Source organism: Anabrus simplex, chromosome 1, assembly GCF_040414725.1.
Source record: "Anabrus simplex isolate iqAnaSimp1 chromosome 1, ASM4041472v1, whole genome shotgun sequence".
In the NCBI taxonomy this organism is placed as follows: Eukaryota; Metazoa; Arthropoda; class Insecta; order Orthoptera; family Tettigoniidae; genus Anabrus; species Anabrus simplex.
The window spans coordinates 1,400,720,273-1,400,740,919 of record NC_090265.1 but is presented as its reverse complement, the minus strand read 5'-3'; positions in this window follow the sequence as shown (position 1 = coordinate 1,400,740,919).

Genomic DNA, 20,647 nt, shown 5'->3' with positions numbered 1-20,647 from the left:
TCTTGTCTAGTATTGTGTGAATGTCCGGCTCCATGGCTAAATGGTTAGCGTGCTGGCCTTTGGCCACAGGGGTCCCGGGTTCGATTCCCGGCAGGGTCGGGAATTTTAACCATGATTGGTTAATTTCGCTGGCACGGGGGCTGGGTGTATGTGTCGTCTTCATCATCATTTCATCCTCGGGAATAGCGGCCAAATCAGTTTATTAAGCGCGATTAATAGACACCATAAATTTAGAGCATGTTTCACAATTCAATTGCCCTCATAAAAATTAAATTTCGGAATTGTGTGATAGATTCAAGTTTTCCACCAGCATCCCTTGCTAGTACAGAGATAAGATCTACCAAATGTCGAGGACGGATATCAATTCTTTAAGCCGAACCGTTAAGAAATATCCTGGCTTCTTATGTTGGAACTATCTTCCATTATATTTCACCTATGGTATAATACAGAATGTGCAAAGAAAAATACACTAGTTATGAAGCTATTTAGGAGATAAAGGGTTGATGGAGGTCATGAAGAATAAAAAAAGAGGATGACAGAGAATTGTTAAGAAAGACGAAGTCGGAATGGCAACAAAAGACAGCTGCAGACATAAATGAATAATGTAAGGACAATGATATCAGCAAAGTATAAGAAAAAATAAAGCAGATAACAAATAAGAACTCGAGTTCTGGAGGGACAAATAAAGTCAAAGTGCACGGGTTCAGAATTTAGAGAAATTATTGAATAAAGAAGACATATGGAGAGCACATCATGAGGGGATTGTGGTTTCGGGAGATTTGACTGTCAGCCTGCCTGAATTAGATGCATCTATTTCGACTTAAGAAACAAGGAACCTGTTACAAGGAGCCAAAAAGGGAAAATCAGGAGCTATTTCGGGTATCAGATTTTGGAAAGAGGTGGGAAAGCGAAACGGCATGTTGGAAATTTCTACAAGAATATTCAATAAAATTTTCGAGAAGGGGTATTCCCGAACACTTGAACAGAGTGGATAATATACCCCATATATAAAAATAAAGCGGACAGGTTAAATCCAGGTACCCTTAGGCAAATAACCTTATTAGATACATTGGGGAAAGTATATACAGGTATACAATCAAATAGACTAAGCAACTGGGCGGAGGGTCATTTAATCCTGTCGAAATTTCAAAGTGGTTTCAGAAGAGGGAGAAGAACACCAGATACTGTTTTTGTGAAAACTCTTACTGACAGAGAGGTAAAGTAGAAAAAGATGTACGCTGTATATGACGTCAATAGATTTAGAGAATGCAGTAGATACTGTGAACAATGCGGCAGTCGTTACTAAGTTGAGACAAGTTGGAGTTTCATATAAAACGATGAAATGGAATGGCTTATGGCTGTTAGTGCCGGGAGAATCCAGGACGGGTTCGGCTCGCTAGGTGCAGGTCTTTTGATTTGACTCCCGTAGGTGACCTGCGCGTCGTGATGAGGATGAAATGATGATGAAGACAACACATACACCCAGCCCCCGTGCCAGGAAAATTTACCAATGATGGTTAAAATTCCTGACCCGACCGTTCACTGTTAAGGAAGTGGAGGAAACAAGCAGAAGCTAAGAGAATTAAAAAGGCTGTATGATGGCCTGCTAGATATCAATTTGCACATGGCATACTTCTAATAGAAGAAATGTGTCTCTATTCCAGAAATTTGATTTCCTTTTAATTTTATATCTTGAACAATTCACTTTACTTCGCACCAACACAGATAGGTCTTGGCGACGATGCTGCAGGAAAGGGCTAGGACAGGGAAGGTAGTGAACGTGGCCTTGATTACGATACAGGCTCAGCATGTGCCAGGTGTTAAAATAGTAAACCACGGAAAATCATGTTCAGGGCTGGGGTTCGAGCCTATTATCTCCCGAATGCAAGCTGACAGCTACATGACCCATACCACGCAGCCTCTCGCTCGGTGATTACAATGTGCGGAATACTCCTCTATGGTCATTTCTTTAGTTCCTTTATGTCCGGCTCCATGGCTAAATGGTTAGCGTGCTGGACTTTGGCCACAGGGGTCCCGGGTTCGATTCCCGGTAGGGTCGGGAATTTTAACCACCATTGGTTAATTTCGCTGGCACGAGGGCTGGGTGTATGTGTCGTCTTCATCATCATTTCATCTTCATCACGACGCGCAGGTCGCCTACGGGAGTCAACTCAAAAGACCTGCAGCTGGCGAGCCGAACATGTCCTCGGACACTCCCGGCACTAAAAGCCATACGCCATTTCATTTCAGTTCCTTTATCAATGTGACGATTTGACAAGAAGTTACCTCGAGTCTCTACGCAACATGCCTCACTATCAAGGAGAAGTAATTGGATCCAGGCGTGTTTACCAATAAAACTTGGAGGCCTTCAAATTCGTATGTTGACTAGTATTTCCACTCCAAATTTTCTCGTTTCTCTCTATGGGGTATCCGACTTACCAAGTATTTCTTTTCTGATTACGGTGATAAGTCGAGATATGTTGTTTATCTGATGCAATATATCATAGTAATGACGTAAACAATAATCTGAATCCTACAGAATCCGCAGATTTAAGAAAAATTTGGAATATGTTAAATATCCGTCGAATTCTGAACTCATTGATTCTGCCATGTTCATTAGACATTGATCGAGCACGAGATCTCACTATTCAGAAAACTGAAGCTGGCCCGTGGCTTAACACTTTTATATTGGCTAATGTGAGCACACGTAAGGATATTACATCGTTTAAATTTACGGCTGACTTAGGCCTATGTCTTGGTTACAAGTTAGGCCAGTCACTGAAATGCATATGTGAAGGTGGTTATGATGTACACGGTCGGCTTGCTTTACGCTTTCCTAAGAGTACTAGGCAATTTTGAAGACAATTTCCAATTAATGATATCTATTTATGCCTCTCCTATTCAGGAATTGAGTTATAAAAATGGAAAACGTCCTGAAAGACTAGCTTCGGTCCTATTGAACAAGGACAATCTCTCTTGCGGGATGTCATGGGATTGGAACGTGATTTCAAGAGGCCAGAAGTCCCATTTCAGATGATGGAAAACAATTATCTTTAGGGGGAAATTTGGAAATAAGGTCAACGTGAGAACTTATGTTACAATAATTTCTTGGATCAAAGCAGTTACAGGGGGTTAGTATAGGCTGTAATCTTCCACCTTTGTTATTCATAGCATACGTGAGGTATGAAATGGCAGGGAGAAATTCACTGAAGTAGTAGTAGTAGTAGTAGTAGTAGTAGTAGTAGTAGTAGTAGTAGTAAGAAGTTTGGTGCATGCCGACGACTTGGTCTTAATGGTAGACTGTGCTGAAACGTGATACTTTGAAAACTGAAAAGAGGTGGAAGGAGTATAAAATGGAAATGAGCATTTCCAATTCCAAAGTGAAGTCGTTAGGGAAGAACCCTAAGGGTATTCAATGTCAGATAGGAAATATCTAAGTATTTATGATGTGTACACTTACATAATTGCAGCATAGGAAGTAAAATGGAATCAAGGTGCAACAAAGCTAAAGCCGCTAGCTCGCAATTGCGATGAACGGTATTCTGTAAGAAAGAAGTGAGTCTTCGAACGAAGGTATGTTTCCATCGGCCTGTTTTCAGTAAGGGTACCCGGCCGTAAAACTGGGCCAAATCCACATCAAGTTCAGACTCCAATACAATTGGAGAAGAAGACGAATAAGGAGAACCGCATCGTAACAGTACTCTAATTAACACATTCCGAATACGTCCCATATTGACTAATCCGTGGGTGAAATTAAATCCGGATCTTCGATTCACATGTTCATTTTGTATTGTCAGCCCAATGATGTAGGGGTATTATCTCTGCTCCTTATCTACCGCTGCGGATTTGATTCTCAGCTCATCGAAGGAATTGCCAGCCGAAGCCTCTGAGGAGAACTGAAGAATTACCTGATATGAGAGGCACTGGATACGGACAAAATGGTCACGTTATGTGGGTGAGGATGCTCTTAATTTCTGTAGGTCATGTGGATTGCAGTAGTCGTCTTGATCTTCTACTAGTCTACCTCAAAACCTTTTCATCCTTTAGAATTATTCAAGACATTTTAAATTATTTACCTCGCAATGTGATGAAAGAGGGTTAAACAAAACAGTGTATTTTGCTCTAACTGGATGGAAACACGAATGACACATAGACATATGAGAATAAACACACAAACCTCAGACTGCTCCCGACAAACATACCGTAATTCTATTAACTGAGAAGTTTACCTCATTAAAAGTTTGAGCCTTTTAACTTTCTTAATTAAAAAAAATTCTGCCAACTTCTCGACTTACTATTGGTTACAAAATACTTCAAAGTACAACATTACAAACATGGCATTTCACTAATAGAGTTGTGGTTTTCAGACATGAAATAACTTGAACAAACTAAAGAACGACGTCAATGAGTATATCTCTTAGTCCTTTCACTGGCGGTTCATAACGTAATTTAATATGCTACAATCATTTCAGTTACCTCAGAATTTAATATTCCCTCCCTGCAATGGTCCATGTACTCTTCCACTAGACTTAAAGTACAATACTCCGTCGTGCCCAACAATAATTGCAATGTTACAATCTAAAAATCGTTTCAACCATATAACGTGCTCCGAATTTTTCTACTGTTTTATGGATTCTACGTTTCCTACGCTGCATATGCCGCTACTAACCTGCCTGTGCTCTCTTCGCCCGTCCAGTTTCAACTGCTCGTGCTGCTTACCCTCCCTCTTTCCTTCCCCTACCGCTTCGCTGCGCATTGGGTACCGTATGCTCTCGTCCTTTCTGGACGCTTCTACCTGAATATAAATTGGCCTGCTCTGGGCTTGAGCAGAGAGTTCGGATGAACACGACGATTTGTGTGGAGGGAGGACTTGGTTTTATTTTGCTACCAGCTGGACTGTGTGCAATGTTTCTTTTAAAATGTGCTTTTGTATACCATTGAAAAGCTACGACTGCTGGACGGGTGAGCGAAAACTTTAATTTATTTCATTTCCATGTTGTTTTTTGAACTTTCTTTTAATGCTGCACTTCCTTAATTTTCGAATTGCCGTTACTGGCTACCAATGACAGTTCATGTTGATAATAAGCTAACTGCAGCTATTGATAGCGGTACCTTACTTTGGAATTACATTACCATCTTACTCCGAAGTTGGACTTTGTGATACGTCAAGTGATTGCTGCGATATGAACCATTGAAATTCAACTGTTTTCCCGAGCAAACGCATGAATAGAATCAATTGAACTATCACCTAACTTCTGTTTGCTATTTTCGAATTTCATCGATACTGCCTGATCCTATTTTTCCAAATCCCTGTTGGCAGCCATTGGTACTGTTTTCTTTCTCGTCCCTCCCCTTTCCCCACCTTCCTATTCCGCATCCCTTCCGCGCTTTTTTTTTCTTCTACATGTATTATTGTACAGTGGCCCATATGTCTTTCAAATTTTAATGTTTTTTCGTGTTCATACGTATATTTCTGTTTTCCTTGTGTAGGACACTCCTCATGTAAAAGAGGTTGTATTATTATTGAAGGTTTCGAGTCTAGCTGTTCTCTTTGAAAAACAAATCAAAAAATTAATATGGTTGTCCCATCTGTTTTTTCTCTTTTGGAAGTCAGAACTAACTGACCTTTGGATCATTGTTGTTTTCTTTGGCTTGTAAATGTTTCTTCTGGGTGTTTTTTGCTAATATATTGTTATTATAAAAAAAACTATTTCTTCTTTGCCCTTTTTTTGTTGTCGTATGCCTTTCCTTGCCCTCACAAATTTTGTACCTACCTCGGTTCCTCTGAATATATGGACTCAGTGAAAATGCTTCCATTTATGCGCTCTGCTGAAAACCTTTCACCTTGAAAATTGAAAGCTACCTGAGAACTTGTGCACGGACGGACTTGTATTTTTTTTTTGAGTGTTGTTACACCCCTTTTGCTACGCCATCACGTGCGTTGATTGGTACTGCGTCAGTTGGATTAGTATACTGGTTTATGCCTTGTGTTTTTCTTGGTGCATTGTCTTACCATTCCCATTCTGGTGCATGGCGAGATCATATTCTGAGCGTACATACTTTACCTAAAATACGACACAGACCTACCCATACCTCCACGTCACACTCACACACTCAGATAAACCCCACAAATGGTAGCAGACCTTTTTCTCTCATTACTCCATTTCTTTTAGTAAATTTTCCATTATGGCATGCTTCTCTGATAATTTCCCTTTGGGTGATGACAATTCTTCTCCCCCTCCTACTTATCATAATCTTTCTTTGCCTAACCCTCCCGTCAATGACTTGATTTCTTTTTCTATTTCTACTCCTCAGAGTTCCTTCTCTTATCCTTCGACTCCTTCATCCACCAACCCGTTTTCTGATCACAAATCTTTCCCGTTTTTTCACCATCACAACATGGCTCCGGATCTAGGCCCCCATTCTTCTCCATCCACTCCCCAACTTAGTGCTGTTGACAGTTCCTTGAATGTTCATATTATCAAACAATCTTTACTTCAGGTTCCGCAGTTAATAGCGACTGATCCTCGTAACCTTACTATGTGGCTTTTCTCTGTTCGTAAATTTCTCAATCTCAATTTAGCCTCTTTTCCTCAAATGGTTGGTTTGTTTTCCGCTAAGACCACGGGTTTTTTTTCTAAATTTTGGTTGGATAACATGTCTCATTTTTCCACCTGGTATGAGTTACGTAATGCTATTCATAATTATTTTTTGCCTTATGAGATACGTTTTAAACTCAGTACCGAGTTCATTCGTCGTCACCAACTTCCGACTGAATCCGCACATGATTATTTAGATTCTATCACTACTTATAGTGATGTACTAAATATTGCCCACAATGTTGCTGAATTAATTTCGATTGTTCAGTTTTATGCTACTCCCTCCTTTCGACAACTTTTTAATGCACTGAACCCCCCAACTTCTATGCTTCAATTATATAATCTCGCTCAATCTCATGCTTTGTCTGCGTTAAGCGATACTTCTTATTATTCTTCCGTTCCACCACCGCCTATTCCGTCTTCCTTTTCCTCCACATCATCTTCTGCTCTGCGTCCTTCTAATGTTCGTTCCCCCATTGTCTGTTTTCGCTGTAAAGGACCGGGTCATATTTCTAAGTTTTGTACCACTCTGCCTGTGGGAAACGCCTTTCCCCCTCGCCGCTAGGCAGTCGGCGTATTCATGGGGAAAATCTGCCTTCCCACACTCTTCAGACACCTCGTCCTACCTCTGTGATTTCACCCATTCCCTTCACCTCTTCTTCCTTTTCGCCTTGTTCTACCTCTTTCCTACCTCCGACCTCTCATGTTCTCGTCACCGTTAATAACCTACCCTCTCTTGCTTTGTTAGATTCTGGTGCTGCTGTTTCTCTTATTAGTTTGTCATTTTTTCAATCTTTGCAATCTTTATGTCCCCAGCTCTCCTATTCTCCCTCTACTGTACGTTGTCTTTCTGCCTGCAATCAACCTTTAGAAATCGTTGGTGCTATTTCTTTGAATATTAAGATGCAAGATTTTTCTTGGCCTTTTACCTTTTTGGTTGTTCAGACCTTATCATCACCTATTATTTTAGGTTTTGATTTTTTTCCCATACTGGACTTATATTGGATTCGGTCAACTCTACGGCCTCCTTTCATTTTTCCTCTAAGTCTATTCCATTGGTTCATAGTTTTGACTTCCCTCTTTCTCATCCCTCTACATGTTTACCTATAAATTCTGTTCATTCTGACCGCGTTCAGTCCTTACTTGAAGAGTTTTCCGATGTCATTACCCCACTTTGGGCACCGTTAAAAAATTTTCTGCTCACATTGATCTTACTGATCCTACCCCGGTTCGTTCTTCTCCTTATTTTTTGAGTCCCCCTCGCATGAAAATTTTGAATGCCTTAGTTGACCAAATGCTTCAAACTGAGACTATTATTCCATCATCTTCTAATTATGCCTCTCCCGCTTTCATCGTCGATAAACCCGATGGATCCTCTCGTTTTATAGTGGACTATAGAAAATTAAATTCTCGCATCCTCTATGATGCCTATCCCATGCCAAAATTGCAATCTGCTTTTCAACATTTTTCAAATGCTCAGTTTTTACCATCTTTGATTTAAATTCGGCTTATAATCAAATTCCTTTAGATGACGTTAGTTCTCGCTATACGGCTTTTATTACCCCGAATGGACTATATCAATTCAAAAAAGTCCCTTTCGGTTTGAATCTTGGCTCACAAATTATGCAGCGGTTTGTGGATTCCTTGTTTGCTGATATAAAATATAAATACTTATTTCCTTTTATTGATGATATTCTTATTTATTCTTCAGATTTTGAAACCCATTTACTCCATGTTCGTGAAGTATTGACTCGCCTCCGCTCAGTCGGCTTAACTGTCAACCCTTCTAAGGTGCTTATCGCCCAGATATCTATTAAATTTTTGGGTCACATCTTAAGTTCACAGGGGCTGGCTGTCGACCCTGAAAGAGTTTCTGCCATTCACAAAATACCTCTTCCTTCTAATCTTAAGCAATTACGTTCTTTTCTTGGGATGATTGGTTTTTATGCCAAATATATTCCTAATTTTTCTTTACTTTCCGAACCCCTCAATCTGCTTAAACGTAAAGGTATCAAATTTCATTGGTCTTCTCTTCAACAAACCGCCTTTGATACGTTAAAATCTAAGCTCTCTCATGCCCCTCTTTTGCAAATCCCTGATTTTGATTTTAAATTTGAACTTTCCACTGACGCCTCCGATGTTGCCACAGGTGCTGTTCTCCAGCAGACGAAGAACGATCAAACTTTACCTGTTGCTTATTTCAGTCGTCTTCTTACCCCCGTTGAACGTAAATATTCTGTGTATGAAAGGGAGGCTTTAGCTCTCATTCTTTCCATTGAGCATTTTGCGGAGTACTTAGACCATCGCGAATTTTTAGTTAGTACTGATAACCAGGCCCTTTCTTGGTTATTACATAATGCCCCCAAAATTGGACGTACCGGTAGATGGTTGCTTCGCCTATCCCGTTTGAAATTTTCTCTCAAGTTCGTTTCCGGGTATCATAATTCTGTTGCTGACGCCCTATCTCGGCTTTTTGATGATACTTCATCTCATCTTTCTGAGCTTAATCAACTTCCTATCAACTCTGTTACTTCTATTTCTTCCCTTATCAATTTTCCCCTTTCCTTTCAATCATGTCTTGATCATCAAAAACTTGATCCTTATTGTCAACAACTTTGTCAAGATCTTTCTTCTCCCGATTATTCTGGCCCTTTCGTCTCCACAATCAGCTTTTAATTTTCAAACCTACTCCGCGCGCCACTCCTCGTCTCGTTCTCCCTTTCAGTCTCCGACAAATGGTTTTTCAGTATTTCCATGGATCCCCTGTTGGGGGTCACTTTGGTATGTCTAAAACTTATGCTCGTCTTGCTTCTCAGTTCTTTTGGCCTCAGATGCGGAAAGAGGTATATTCGTGGGTCCGCTCATGTGACTTGTGTCAGAAACATAAGCCCCCCAATCATCAGCCCTATGGTAATTATGCTGCCTCCCCCCCTACTTACCCTGCTGAGAAATTCTATGTTGATATTGTGGGACCTCTTGTAAAATCTTCGAAATCTAACTCTTATATTTTCACCTTACTCGATGGTTTTTCTAAATTTATTGTTCTTCGTCCTTTACGAACTATTTCTTCCCAGATAATTATTAACTTACTATCTACCCAAATTTTCCCCATCACTGGAATTCCTAAAATGTTGGTGTCTGATAATGCTACTGTTTTCACTTCTAAACTCTTCTATAATTTTTGTTTTTCTCATGGGATTAAGAAAATCAATATTTCCCCCTACCACCCTCAAGCTAAAATCGTTGAGCGTTATCATCGTTATCTAAAATCCCTTCTATCTATTTTTCATTCACATGATCACCGGACTTGGGATGCCGAATTGCCTTATTTTGCCTTGGCATCAAACGCTACTGTTCATAATTCAACCTCTTATACTCCGGCTAAATTATTTTAGGCCGTGAATTACACACCCCTCTCTCTTTGACATGGGATTTGTCCTCTTTGTTGAACACACCACCTCATCTTCTCACCCCTGATCATTTGCAAGATGCTCTCAAAAAGTTGTTTCAAGCCAGAGACCTCCATAAAAAAACTTACAATTCTGGGGTTCGCTCTCCCACCTTCAAACCTTTGGATTTAGTTCTCTTCAAAAACCATCCCATCAGTTCCTCCTCTCAACATTTATCTGCTAAGCTTTCTCCCCGTTGGCTTGGGCCCTTTCGCATTCTTTCCTTTCCGTCCCCTGTTACAGCTTTGTTGCAATCCTTGGACAATCCTAATGATATTCGTAAGGCTCATTTTTCCCTCTTAAAAAAGTTCTCCGCTTAACCCCTTGGCTTGCCGCAGGGATGGACAATTCATACTTCATTTCATCTTTTTCTTCCTAGTGTACTATTGTTTTTTCTTTACTTGCGTTTGTTCACCCATGTACCCCCCCTTTTTTCTTTCCCTCTTTTCTGTGGTTCATATCTTTGCTTTTTTCTTTCGCTCACCCGGTCATGCTCCCTCCACACACTTCGTCACTTCCTCCGGCTCCCCCATCGATCATTTCCCCTGATGGGTTTCTTTTTTTTATGGGACACCATTTTATTAAATACTCCTCTGTCATTGTACTTTCATTTACTTAACTTTTTTGTAAAATTTTTGTACGGCCACTTATATATACATATTGTAACTTTATTGTAAAAAAAATTTTTTGTAACCCCTCTCCTTTTCTTGTCTTATCCCTCCCTTTTTTTCGATCCGGATCGTTCTTTCTCTTTTTCCCCTCTGCCCCTCCTTTTTTTTCTCTTTTCTTCTTACTTGTAACTCATGCCTGTTCTTGCTTTTTGTTTTTGCCTCCTCGACGACGACACTCTCTTCGTGTTCCTGAGTTCGGCGCCCCTCTGGACCATCAATGGACTTTCGTCGCTTCTACACCCAATCCTTCGGATTTCTCCGGCTGCTGGGAGTATATAACGTGCTCCGAATTTTTCTACTGTTTTATGGATTCTACGTTTCCTACGCTGCATATGCCGCTACTAACCTGCCTGTGCTCTCTTCGCCCGTCCAGTTTCAACTGCTCGTGCTGCTTACCCTCCCTCTTTCCTTCCCCTACCGCTTCGCTGCGCATTGGGTACTGTATGCTCTCGTCCTTTCTGGACGCTTCTACCTGAATATAAATTGGCCTGCTCTGGGCTTGAGCAGAGAGTTCGGATGAACACGACGATTTGTGTGGAGGGAGGACTTGGTTTTATTTTGCTACCAGCTGGACTGTGTGCAATGTTTCTTTTAAAATGTGCTTTTGTATACCATTGAAAAGCTACGACTGCTGGACGGGTGAGCGAAAACTTTAATTTATTTCATTTCCATGTTGTTTTTTGAACTTTCTTTTAATGCTGCACTTCCTTAATTTTCGAATTGCCGTTACTGGCTACCAATGACAGTTCATGTTGATAATAAGCTAACTGCAGCTATTGATAGCGGTACCTTACTTTGGAATTACATTACCATCTTACTCCGAAGTTGGACTTTGTGATACGTCAAGTGATTGCTGCGATATGAACCATTGAAATTCAACTGTTTTCCCGAGCAAACGCATGAATAGAATCAATTGAACTATCACCTAGCTTCTGTTTGCTATTTTCGAATTTCATCGATACTGCCTGATCCTATTTTTCCAAATCCCTGTTGGCAGCCATTGGTACTGTTTTCTTTCTCGTCCCTCCCCTTTCCCCACCTTCCTATTCCGCATCCCTTCCGCGCTTTTTTTTCTTCTACATGTATTATTGTACAGTGGCCCATATGTCTTTCAAATTTTAATGTTTTTTCGTGTTCATACGTATATTTCTGTTTTCCTTGTGTAGGACACTCCTCATGTAAAAGAGGTTGTATTATTATTGAAGGTTTCGAGTCTAGCTGTTCTCTTTGAAAAACAAATCAAAAAATTAATATGGTTGTCCCATCTGTTTTTTCTCTTTTGGAAGTCAGAACTAACTGACCTTTGGATCATTGTTGTTTTCTTTGGCTTGTAAATGTTTCTTCTGGGTGTTTTTTGCTAATATATTGTTATTATAAAAAAACTATTTCTTCTTTGCCCTTTTTTTGTTGTCGTATGCCTTTCCTTGCCCTCACAAATTTTGTACCTACCTCGGTTCCTCTGAATATATGGACTCAGTGAAAATGCTTCCATTTATGCGCTCTGCTGAAAACCTTTCACCTTGAAAATTGAAAGCTACCTGAGAACTTGTGCACGGACGGACTTGTATTTTTTTTTTTTTTTTGGAGTGTTGTTACACCCCTTTTGCTACGCCATCACGTGCGTTGATTGGTACTGCGTCAGTTGGATTAGTATACTGGTTTATGCCTTGTGTTTTTCTTGGTGCATTGTCTTACCATTCCCATTCTGGTGCATGGCGAGATCATATTCTGAGCGTACATACTTTACCTAAAATACGACACAGACCTACCCATACCTCCACGTCACACTCACATACTCAGATAAACCCCACAAACATTAAATCTAATGCTGATCTCGGTCATTAACGATCTTTCAATATTACTTCCTCTTTTTTTTTTACACGTTGCCTTACGTCGCACCGACACAGATTGGTCTTATGGCGACGATGGGATAGGAGAGGGACGGGATTGGAAAGAAAACTGTCATAGCCTTAACTAAGGTACAGCCCCAATATTTGCCTGGTGTGAGAGAGGAAAACCACGAAAAACCACCTTCAGGGATGGCGACATTGGGGTTTGAACACACTATCTCCCGAATACAAGCTCACAGCTGCGCGCAGCTAATAACATGGCCAACTCGCCCCGTCAATATTAACTTCTTACGTTCCATTTCTTGCTTTTCATCTTTCTATTGTCCATTCCCGCAAATGTAAATATTTCAATTCTTACTATTAATGTGATTATGTTTCCTAGTTATCCATAAATTTTTAATCGGTGGAAGATTTTTAAAATTCATCCTCGTTTAACTATCTAATTCTCAAAATTTCATCATCATCATCATCATCTGCTTACCCTCCAGGTTCGGTTTTTCCCTCGGACTTAGCGAGGGATCCCACCTCTACCACCTCAAGGGCAGTGTCCTGGAGCTTCAGACTCTTGGTCGGGGGATACAACTGGGGAGTATGACCAGTATCTCGCCCAGGCGGCCTCACCTGCTATGCTGAACAGGGGCCTTGTGGAGGGATGGGAAGATTGGAAGGGATAGGCAAGGAAGAGGGAAGGAAGCGGCCGTGGCCTTAAGTTAGGTACCATCCCGGCATTCGCCTGGAGGAGAAGTGGGAAACTACGGAAAACCACTTCCAGGATGGCTGAGGTGGGAACAGAACCCACCTTTACTCAGTTGACCTCCCGAGGCTGAGTGGACCCCGTTCCAGCCCTCGTACCACTTTTCAAATTTCGTGGCAGTTCTCAAAATTTGCAGCACTTAAGGATTGTTAACATTTCATTGGTGGTCGAAGGAAATGTTTTTTTGAAATATGGGCCATGTTATTGCGGAATGGCCAGCTCGGTGGTCTTGTGGATATACATGGCATTTGGGCCTTATAGTTCAGTAGTCCCCGGGTAATTTGCACGAGTGAAGCTCCTTGTTGTGAAGTTTGGTGGTGTTGGTGATAGGCAATAGAATTACAAGTCTCGATTAATACAAATAGAGAGAGAAGAAATTCCAAAACCTCAACGAATGAAGCTATCTATTGGCGAGCGACCGCAAAAAAACCCCATAGCTATCGCAAACGTAACATCGTAGGGTTTGGAAGGGAATTAGATTTGCCCCACAATAATTGTAAGCAATATGAAGATGAGATGACTCGTCATTTTAGTTCATTCCAATTTATCACCTTGAATATTAAGCTCTATTCTGGGAACCATCTTTCAGTTAAGTGATCGTAATGCAAGGTAGATATGAATATGAAGTCCGTAATCTAAAATCTTCTCCGATGCAATCTAATCAATGGGATCTCAGATTTTCTGTTCCTGTTCTGCCACTCGTTATTCTGTGTATGATATCCACTTTCAGGGAGGTGCGAGGCAAAAGGAGCACAGAATTCGTCTTTCTCTCTCTCTCTCTTTACTCCGTTCCGAGGAGAATTTTGGCCTGATCTTGGTCAAGGTTTTATTACTAATTCGCACCACACGTCGCCTACTATAAGGCACACGTGTACAGATACTTCCCCTGTGAGCTTTCCTTAGGATTCAAGTTCTGCAGTCATAAGTGGCTGTAGGGAAAACGATGGCACTGATCAGCCTGCATTTGGTTCTCTCATTGATTCTCCAGATAAATTGCGAGCTTGTCAACGCGCTTCTTCCAAGTATCAGCAGTCGCTTTATTTCACGGATGCAATCACATTCGCATTCAACTTTAGTCATCATCATCATCGTCATCATGTTTACCCTCCAGGGTCGGTTTTTCCCTCGGACACGCGAGGGATCCCACCTCTACCGCCTCAAGGGCAGTGTCCTGGAGCTTCAGACTCTTGGTCGGGGGATACAACTGGGGAGGATGACCAGTACCTCGCCCAGGCGGCCTCACCTGCGATGGTGAACAGGGGCCTTGTAGGGGGATGGGAAGATTGGAAGGGATAGGCAAGGATGAGGGAAGGAAGCGGCCGTGGCCTTAAGTTAGGTACCATCCCGGCATTCGCCTGGAGGTGAAGTGGGAAACCACGGAAAACTACTTCGAGGATGGCTGAGGTGGGAATCGAACCCACCTCTACTCAGTTGACCTCCCGAGGATGAGTGGACCCCGTTCCAGCCCTCGTACCACTTTTCAAATTTCGTGGCACCACTACACCACAGAGGCGGCTTCAACTTTAGTCATCATCATCATCATCTGTTTACACTCCAGGGTCGGCTTTTCCCTCGGACACAGCGAGGGATCCCACCTCTACCGCCTCAAGGGCAGTGTCCTGGAGCTTCAGACTCTTTGTCGGGGATACAACTGGGGAGAATTACCAGTACCTCGCCCAGGCGGCCTCACCTGCTATGCTGAACAGGGGCCTTGTGGAGGGATGGGAAGATTGGAAGGGATAGGCAAGGAAGAGGGAAGGAAGCGGCCGTGGCCTTACGTTAGGTACCATCCCGGCATTCGCCTGGAGGAGAAGTGGGAAACCACGGAAAACCACTTCCAGGATGGCTGAGGTAGGAATCGAACCCACCTCTACTCAGTTGACCTCCCGAGGCTGAGTGGAACCCGTTCCAGCCCTCATATCACTTTTCAAATTTCGTGGAAGAGCCGGGAATCGAACCCGGGCCTCCGGGGGTGGCAGCTAATCACGCTAACCACTACACCACAGAGGCGGTTCAACTTTAGTACTGAATAATATTAAATCCCATATCTGATTTTGTCATCAGATGAAGTGAAATAGCAGTGAATTCAATTACTTCACAAGAAGTATATATCTTCCATTATGAGTAAGAGAACTGAATTGAATTTACTGATAATTTACATGCCACTGAGGATGAAAAGTCTCTTTATGTAGCGTCTACGTAAAACTAAGGGTATACGGTACTGTATTAATATAAGGGGCCTGTTTCATAAAGCTACAAGTCTACAAGTGTACAAGTTATAGTTACAAGTGCATGTTCCTACACTTGTAAGAAATTTTTGTTTCATAAACAAAATTTCTACAATTGTAAGGTTGGTACTTTTCACTACAAGTCTTACAAGTCAGCTGATTTCTGTGAGATAGACAAGTGGAGTCAAAGGAGTCAAAGATGAGTAGTAAACAGCAACAAATTGCCAACAAACTTTTAATCCTTAATAAAATCAGGGATGCAAAAGAAATTGTTTGGAGCTTTCTCTTCTTCACTCACAAAAGAAGATAAAGTTAGAGAGTGGAGGAATATCCACAATATTGCCTTATCTGTGGGTCTTATCCCTGATACTAAAGATTTTACCTATGTTAGAGATGTCTTGTGGCAGAATCTAAAGAAGACCACTGTTGTAAGTATTAAAACATATATTGTCACATAGGCCTATATTCTTATCTCTTAAATTTTAAGGTTAGGTTATCATTGTATACAACTTTGTACATAATTTTTATAATATTCTGAATTTCAGACAAATGGTATTCATATACTTATATTTATTACACAGTCAGAATATGAATTTGTTATACATGTACATTTTCCATTATTTCACAGGCAAAATTGGACAATGCCAAAAAAACAGGTTCTGCTGGTGGGAAAATATCAAAGCTGACAGATATAGATAATATAGTAATTGATATAATTGGCAAAGAATACCCCATTGTAACAAGTTTAGGGGTAAACGAAACATGGGAGAAACCATTAGAAGAGACTACTGCTTGTGAAAACAATGCAGAAGCAACACCAGTAGTAGTTGGTGATGAAACACCATGTTCAAGCAAAGGCAAGTTAATGTTTCTTATTTGTTTATAAATTTCAGATACATTCTAATATTTTAACCATATTTAACCATTTTAACAATATTTTAACCTTTAACCATAATATTCTAACCATTTATGAACATTTCAGGTCAGAAAAGGAAGAAGATTTCCTCTGAGTCTTCACTTCACCACACAGATTACCAGGAAATTCAGAGGAGAAAGAAGATAGCCCTTCAGAATGAGCTATTAGAAATACAAATATATAAATCAAAATTGGAGGCTTTGAAACTTGAGAGAGACTTGGGCCTACCCATGTCTCATTATACAAAGGACATTACAAAAGTGTGATGATAATGTAGAAGAGGGTGTTTATTATTTATTAACAAATGGAGTGGCTGAAGAAGCTAATGAATGATTTTACATCTTTGATTATTTTTCTCATGTAAATTAAACAATAACATTAAAATAGTTTGTCTGTGTAAATAACTGTCTTTTATCACATTATTTCACTATATATTTTACAATACATTATTTCACTGAATATTTTAGGTAAGCCTTAATCTTAAGCAAAATGGTTAATGAGTTGCAGGCGCCTATGTGCTGCTGGAAGTGGTACATAGTCAAAATCTGGTTCATCGTTTTCATTTTCATTTTCAACAGGTTCTATGTTCATCACATTCTGATCTTGAAGTTCTCTTGAAATGTTACAAAGTGTAACACAACAAATAAAAATATTAGCTGCAAAAGTAGGGTTAACTCTAAGATGATTGAGACATGGAAATTTCTCTTTTAAGATCCCAATAGCATTTTCAATTATACGTCTTGTTGACTTATGAGCTTTATTAAAACGCATAACTGCAGGGTCATTTATATTATTCAAGACAGGTGTAATGAGCCATTCCTTAAGTGGGTACCCTGAATCACCAAGAAGAATAGCACCTGGAAATGGACGCCACCCAGCATCAAAGCGTTGAGAAAGAGTGCTGTTTCTTAGTACACGTGCATCATGCACACTTCCAGGCCAGTTAGCACTTGCATAGTAAAACTTAAGATTTGGTCCACACACTACCATGCAATTTATGGAATGAATCCCATGCCTATCAATGAAGTCATTCTCATGTCCTACTGCAGGAGCATCAATGTTTATTAGTGTGCCATCAATACATCCACATACTTGAGGCATACGAGCAATAGCATGGAACTCTCGAACAATGTGGCCAGTTTCCTCTGGCCAGTCAACAACTGTGGGAAACTTGACAATATTCACTGCATTCACAACTGAATGAACTGCTCTGCACACACTAGATTTTGATACACCGTGCATATCACCTACTGCATGATATTTCCCTCCATTTCCTAACCAGTGTAATGCTATAAGTAACTGTTGTTTTGGGGATAGAGCACAGTTTCTGTTAGTTGCATGTTGAAGCTGATTACCTACATCTTGAAGGAGTGACTCCAGTTTCACTGAACTCATTCTAAACCTTTCATTGTATTCATAAAAGCTTGTGAAAGCCATGTTAACCCTACTTCTGAAAGTTCTTTTACGTCTTTGCCCATCCCCTACTATATCTTCATCACTATCACTACTACTATATAACAAATCCATATTCCACACAAAAATGAACACACAGCTTGAAAACTAATTGATTATTGGGTATTTAACAGCAAATTACACAGACTTGTAATCAACCTTACATGTCTCAAACAACTTGTAAGAAAAACTGTATTTTCTACAAGTTCTTGTACTCTTCAAGTATCATTATGAAACAAAACATGAATTTTGACTTGTTGACAAGTCTTGTAACTAGTATAAATTCACTTGTACCTACAAGTGCTTTTATGAAACAGGAATTAAATTTTTCCTACAACTTGTATGAAAAATTACTTGTAACTTGTAGACTTGTAGCTTTATGAAACAGGCCCAAGGTAAAGTGAGGGTGTGTTCTGCCCGAAGGCAGGTCCGAACCTCCGCAGAGGTGTGCTTGAGCCGGAATCTACGTACGGTAGGGTGGCCAGTTCCTTTCCGCTCCACCATTCCCTTACCCACACCAACAGCGCGTGGCAACCCATCCAAATCTTGACCACGCCCAATGTTGCTTAACTTCGAAGATCTCACGGGATCCGGTATTTTAACACATCTACGGCCGTTGACAAGTTATTAATAAAATAATAACTTAATTGAACATCAAACTTACACACAGTGCGTAGAACAACTGCACTTATAGTTCGGATTTATGCAGAACGCTGTTCACAATATTGTCTAATACTAGATTATATCTGGTAACACACCAATGAGGAGGTAAGAATACGTATATAAAATATATAATAATATGAAAGGAACGCTTAGTGCTGATAAGAAAGTAGGTTGACAATGAAGTGTTGTGGTATAGAAACATTCGTCTCAGACTTCTCCGTGGCTGCGCTCACAACGACCTGCGCTGAGTTTTGTGTTCGAAGGTTCAAAACCGGTGCTGGAAGAAAATTTGTATGCATATAGTTGCATAATGTATGCCGCAATAACAAAGATCGATAGTAATTTTGGTCACATATTCAAGGTACTCTTCTATGTTTTCTTCTTCAAATTATGTGTATTGCCTTGTAAGGTGGTATGCGGGTACCTCTCAATTTTGTTATTCATAGATCTTCGTTACCAACGTACTGTACATTCGTACCAGAAACTGGTGGTACCCTTCCAGCGGATATCGGTTTACTCAGACGTCTTTCAGCCATTCGCTATACCATTTCAAGTTCCGTAAGAAGTGAAGAAAAGGGCATAAGGTCGAGAGATACGGAGGTCACATCAATGATTGGACCTGTCGGATGGCAGAACAACCTATGATGATGATGATGATGATGATGTTTGGTATGGATCCCATACGGTTGCTCCATATTCGAGGACTGGCCTAAAAGATATATAGGCATGTGCCTTCGCCTGGGAACTGCTGCCCTTTAGCACCCTCTTCACGAAATTCAAGGACTTGTACGCTTTAGAAATTATACTTCGTACATGGGTGTCCCATTTTAGATCTATCTTTACGTGGATTATAGATACTTGCATGAGTTACTCTCAACCAGAGCGGCCGATTCAAAACAATATTGCCTATGTTTCTTTCCCATTATTACGAGACTGCATTTTCGAGAGTTTAATTTCATATTGCTATCGAGTGCTCACTTATGGTGTATAATTTTATCAGCTTGTAATAGCTTGTTACCGCTAACATACTGTATTTTTCTGTTTATTATGCAATAATCCGCAAACAATCTGCATTTACTTCGAATTTCGATCGGCAGATCATCGATAAACGTCATAAATAGGAGTGGCCCTCTAACACCACCCTGTACTGCTCCCGACGTTATAGAAACTTTGTCGGAGTATTTACTTCCCACCTTTACCCTCTGCGTGCGGTCTCTCGAAAATTCCGGGATCCACAGAACCACCATTTTATCAATGTTTGTTTCCACCAATTTTTGGACCAGAATGTCATGTGGCACTACATCAAATGCTTTAGCAAAATAAATTACAATAGCATCAACTTGTACACCTTTGTCTAATGACTTGCTAAAATCTTGAAACAGCGAAAATATCTGGCACTCGCAGGAGAAACCTTTTCCTAAACCATGTTGTCGGCCATTAATCCATGAACTTTTCTCCCGTTGTTCTGTTAGATATTAAACAAACGAGGTGTTCCATTTGTTTGCATAAAATGGACATACAGTAAGGTAGTGGGTTTAAATATAATATTGAAAGTAGCAATAGATAAATACTGTAGTGTCGTTATTATTTTCTTATGTTAGTTAATAAACTGCTTGCGAATTGAATGAGAACATTTATGGATTCATTCATTCATTCATTCATTCATCTCTCCCCAGTTGGTGACTACCCGTAACTGGGTGAGAATGTGTTTATACATTCATTCATTCATTCATTCATTCACACACAAGCACAATTCCGTCAAGAAATAATTCACTCACCAATTTATATAGTCACTCATTCATTCATTCATTCATTCATTCATTCATTCATTTCAGTCAAAATATGTGCTGTAATTGTAGGATCACTGTATAGAGAAGGATAGCACACAAATAAGCACTAATACAACTTAGGGAGGTAGGATACAGGTTTAACCAAGACTACACAATTCTCTCGACGTCTAGGACAAAATAAATAAATATTCTTTAAGGAAACAACCATAATTTAGAGACTGGATTTAAATAATTAATAAGTTTAATTGTAATGTTTAATGTAGTAATAGATAAAT